At 42.1% G+C, this 5421-nt stretch overlaps 1 pseudogene; it reads right to left on the bottom strand.

The window, feature by feature from the left end:
• Positions 1-1482: 1482 nt before the first annotated feature.
• LOC102842193 lies at positions 1483-2744 on the bottom strand (annotated as a pseudogene).
• Positions 2745-5421: the final 2677 nt, after the last annotated feature.

Here is a 5421-nt window from a genome sequence, read left to right as displayed (position 1 = left end):
TGCATAGGGTCGCTATGAGTCCGTACTGACTCGATGGCATATAACAACAACAACAAATGGAAAAAAAAAACACCTTATTACTAGAAAAATAAGTTAGTCAATTTTATTAATATATACTCAAAGAATGAAGCCCTAAGAGTCTTGAGCAGCCCAAGGGAAAAGTAAAGTCATGTTTGAGTGCTTTGCTTTTGAAAGCAAAAAATATAATTCCAGAACACAGAATTCTTTTAGGATGATGGGAGAAATGCAACTTCGAAATGGTCCTTAGAAGTAAGAATAGCAAGACTGACTTCTTTCCCTTATTTAGATATGTCATCAGGAAAGACCAACTGCTATAAAAAGACATCATCTTTGGTAAAGTAGAGGATCAGCAATAGTGAGGAAAATTGTGAACAAGATGGATCAGCACAGCAAAGGACTCAAACACACCAAGGAGCATGAAGATGTCTTAGGACTGCACAATACTTCCTTCAGTTGTGCATCAAGTCGCCATGAGCCAAATCAACAACAACCAATAGGAACAACGTAGGGTAATTGGCTGAGTTAGTAATTCAGGCCCTGAAGTCATTTTAGCTGGTCTGCAAGAATATTGATTGAAGAGTTGTTCTCAGCACCTTTGTGCAACTTTCAAGTTTCTTGTGAAAAAAACAACAACAAAAAAACATGGTACCAACCATTCCTACCACAGCCCCATCTTCTCAACTGGGTTCGATAATTCATTGCAATGACCAAGCAGAACTCAGAGACAAGACACACTGTTATGGGGTTTATTAAACAGGTTTCAATACAGGATCAGAAAATGCTCAGGGCACAGTTGTACCAGTCAACTGCTAATAAATGCCTACAGGACACACCACACCACCATAACCTCAGCCTGAAAGTACTCGGTTCTAGCTGTGTAGGCCTAGCCTCCTCCATTTAAGTGCCTGGAGTCACTGCACTCTGCAAGCAAGCCTCCTACTCCAAATCACTCTGTTTTACTTGCTCCCTGGCCCGGGAAGCCCAACGCCCTGTCTCGTGCTCTGTGTCTTGGTTCTGCTGATGCTTCTCCTCTGTCACTTCTCTGATGTCACAGCTTTCTGTCCCTTGGTGGAGGAGATTCAATGCACAAGGATCTGGGGGTCCAAAGGACATGCTCCCCTCCTAATTGTTTTCTATGATGGTAGTGAGATCTCCCATTCCTGCTTCTGAGATGGCTCCTTTTATATACATTAGTGTCAGGATTTTTTTTTTAAATACTGAGTTTATTTCTCATGCATCTGTTTGTCTCCCCACCATTTCCATGTGTCTGACCACTGCTCCTACTATGTCCTATCATCACATTCCATACATACTTAGAACCAAGCAAAGGGGGCAGTTCAAGCTTTAAAAACTAAACAGGCATTTTGGACAACACATTCTTGGCAAAGGAACCTAGACAACATTTATCAGACATGGTAGAGAAAGTTCTCGCTCTGCATTATAAACAAGGACAGCCAGATATCAACTGTTACAGAAGAAGCAATTCTTCACATAATTGATGAATTTGGCTTCCACCTTGGGAAGGGAAGCACCATTTTTCTATACTTGCTTACAGTTTTGCTTTAATATATTCTGCAGAACTAGGTTCTTTCGATGTTTTAGGTGCTTTTTTCCTGTTTTTTTTTAAGGATTCATAACCTTTTGATCTTGGTGTTGATGGTTTTGAGTCTTTTCCATCCTGGTTTGATTTTTGTACATTTTTAGCTGTAGTATCCCATATAGATTTCTTCACTGGAACTTTGTCTTCAGTTTCATCATCATCTTCTTCTTCATCATCATCGTCATCTGCAGCAAGCTTTACTTTCTTTGATGGAACCTTGTTACCACTTGCAGGGGCAGACCGCTTTCCTGACCTACTTAGGACTTTCACATCTTCCTCCTCTTTATCATCTGATTCTGCATCTTCCTCCACAACTACTTAGTGCTGTCCACTAATATGCACAGGCCCTGAGCTACACTTCAACTGGTGGCATTATTTCAAAGGCCCCAAGGGAGACCGTTAGCTGTACAGACATTTTCAAAGCAGCCAGTGTGACTTTAATTGGGCTACCTTCATAATCCATTGCCTCTACTTCAACAACGTGCAATTCATCCTTTACACCAGCCTCTAAACTGACCGTTCTTAATGATAACTGGTGCTCATTTTCATCATTATCCACCTTAAAGTGATCATCTTTATCGACTTTTAGTTCACAACCCGAGACAGTTTTGGGGCCTCAGAGGGCTCATGTCCATATCCCTTGAATCCTCCAGGGGGCGATGGTGCGCACTTAAGGGATAGAGACGTGGTGTAGAGAGAACTAGGTTGCTGCTACTGAAAACAGGCATACAGGAAGGAATCACGCCCTAGCTTCAGGATTTTACAAGCACAGATAACCCTATGAACATCCGCAACTGAATCCTGTCATTCTGTATTTTCTCCCATCTTCTCTTATCCACACCCAACAGGGCAAAAATGTTATCTGATGGGAGTTGCAAACTGTGGCTTGAAGAGACATTATATATTCACTGCACCAAAGAAACACAACTGTTTCATCCTAGCACATACCCCAGTACATGCAGCCCACTGAACCTGCACTTTCCTAAATGTTCTCAGCATTCTCTGCCATGGTGTAGGAGGCCCACCCTTACTTAGCTGACCGTTCCACTTCTCTCTGTCTCACCATCAAGGCTTACCTCTGGTCGCCTGTTTGTTCCCTATGGAAAAACTCCTTGCTGTGCATCCCATAATGGATACCATTACCCTAGCAAGAATTGAATTACACAGGCTGTTTGCTCTCATGTCTGTCTATTCATCTTTGACTGTGACCTCCTCAATCCTGACAGCTACAGTGTATTCAACCTTGTGCCCACAGTCCAGAATGTTGCCTGGCCAGAGGAGGTGGATTGCAAAGCCATTTGAACTGCAAGGTTGGAGGTTCAAGCTCACCAGTGTCTCCTTGGAAACCCTGTACAGGTTCTCTATGGGTCAGAACAGACTCGATGGCATTTATCAACAACAACAGAGGAGGTGGACAATAATCAAAGTGGAAATAGATGGGGAAACGAAGAGGCAAAGGAAGTAAGAAAGGTGTTGCCCATGGCCACCACACTGCTACCACACCTCCAAGGGTTGCATTGCCATTTTTAGCTTATGTGAATGGCTTCCACTACATAATTAATGAGAGTAGTATTCACAGGCAATTAGGAATAACAAGACAAGAACATGAGATGTGAGTGGTTAGGTATGTTCAATGTCAATCAGGTTAGAAAATTGCCCAACAAAAGATGGATACTTGGAAGTCATTGTTAACTATAATGAACAATTATAACTATAATGAACAGCAATTACAGTGGAGTGATGAATCATCTGGAAAAGGAGCTTGTGTAAACAAATCTTCATAGAACACCACTGTGAGAGGAGCAGAGAAAGGGGCAGGCAGTTGACTGTGGGTCAAAGGAAGAAACATGGCTAGGGTCACAGATTTAATAGCATCTGTATGAGGTCTACAGGCAAAGTAATCAACTCAAAGGGAAAGGTGACAGAGACAGCCGGCAGGGCTGAGAGCTGTGAAACAGTCTGTGGGGAGCTCTCTCTGTACAACAGCCTTGAGAATCAACCTGACTGGATTGTAGGGTGATGCTAAGGGTCCATTGTTGACTCACTAGAGGAGAAAGAAGATGGTGGAACTCACTGGGGTTGGTTGAGCATTCATGAAGATGGAAGTGAAGATGAGTGCCAAGACTGACAAAGGAGTTCAAGATCGATGTCAGAGCTTCCACAGGGAACTTAGATTGGAGAACATCTGAGAGATATACATTGTCCATCTAAAGATGGAACCACCTGAAAACCAAGGTCAGTCACAGAAGATGAACAATTGTGAACATGAAGATGTGTGGTTAGAAATGTATGGAATGGAGCAGATAGAATGAGTGTGAATAAAAGGCTCTTAATGTTAATGGTCAATGAGTCTGGGTGGCACCAACAGTTAAGCATTCAAATATTAGCCAAAAGATTGGCAGTTTGATCCCACTCAGAGGCATCTCAGAAGACAGACCTGGCAATCTCATTTTAAAAGTTCTGATTGAGTATCCTATTGAGTAGTCTGCACTCGAGAGGACCACCACGAGTAGGAATCTACTCAACGGTAACTAACAACAACAGGGCTTGAAAAAAAGGCTGTTGGGTTTGAGTAGTGTGGATATGCCACTACAAACAGGGTGCAAAATCATGGTACCAAACCATCTCTCCCATGGCACACTATAATTCATTGCAATGGTCACACAGAACTCAGGTACCATACTCACAGTTACGGGGTTTCGTAAGGAAGTTAACAGGTTACAATTCAGAGTCAGAATGCTCAGGGCACAATTCTTACAACTAGAACAGCCTCTTTTCCTTAGTGCCTGGGCAATGGTACTGAGGTTCTGCCATGTAAACTATTACTCATTCCAAATAAAAGCTTTAAAAAATAATAATGAATAAATAAAGTTAATATCCAAATGAAACCCAGGGTGTTCTATTATGTGTTAGATATTTTGGTGTGATATAATTAAGGCCAAGAAACCTGGGTATGGGGCAGGCAAACAGTGTGCTTAGCAGACCAAGATTGACAGACTGACCACAACCTCTACACAGAGAGAGGTGTGTGCACAAGGCCAAGGTCAGAACCGAACCATGTGTGCATCCTCCTCAGAAACATGTTGCAAACAAATAACAATGCTGGCATCTCAATGGTGTGTGTGGAAGCTTATGATTCCTTGGGGATCAAGGCCAATTCCAATCTCTGAAAACCCCAACCAACAAGGAGAGGAAGACTCCAGAGCCAGCTGTTCAAATCCCAGCTCTCTTTCTTATCCTATTGAGCACTCTGCACTCAAGAAGACCACCACATTTAGCCATGTGACTTGACGAAAGTTACTAAATCTCTCTGATCCTCCGTTTCTTACGCACTTCCTTATGAGGCTGTTGTGAGGAGAAAATGTGATCATGCACATGAAGCTCACAGTAAATGGCAAGTGGACATTTGAGTTTTCAACATCATCACCAGACCCACAACAAACAGCCTTTGCCAAGTACACATGAGATGCTCCTGGTTTGTAAGGACCCCATGGGGCAGATGATGACTTAGAATTGTTTAAGAGAAAAAAAGAGTAGGACCCATTTTGTGGTTGACTAGAGAATTCCAAACTGCCTCAAAGTGACTCTTTAAGATTTAACAAATTAGTAAGTAACTGTAGTCTGTGACTTAAAAAATAGATGGTTGAAAGATGATAGCAATAGATAGATGATAAATAAATAAGTAGATAAGTATAAAGGTAGTGGCTTAGCTGTGTTCTCTTGAAGAGCAAAATCAGTGAAACGTATATGTATAAACATATATGTTGTTGTTGTTGTTGTCAGGTGCCATCGAGTCGGAA

Source organism: Chrysochloris asiatica, unplaced genomic scaffold (assembly GCF_000296735.1).
Source record: "Chrysochloris asiatica unplaced genomic scaffold, ChrAsi1.0 scaffold00292, whole genome shotgun sequence".
Taxonomy (NCBI): Eukaryota; Metazoa; Chordata; class Mammalia; order Afrosoricida; family Chrysochloridae; genus Chrysochloris; species Chrysochloris asiatica.
This window is presented reverse-complemented; position numbering and strand designations above follow the sequence as displayed.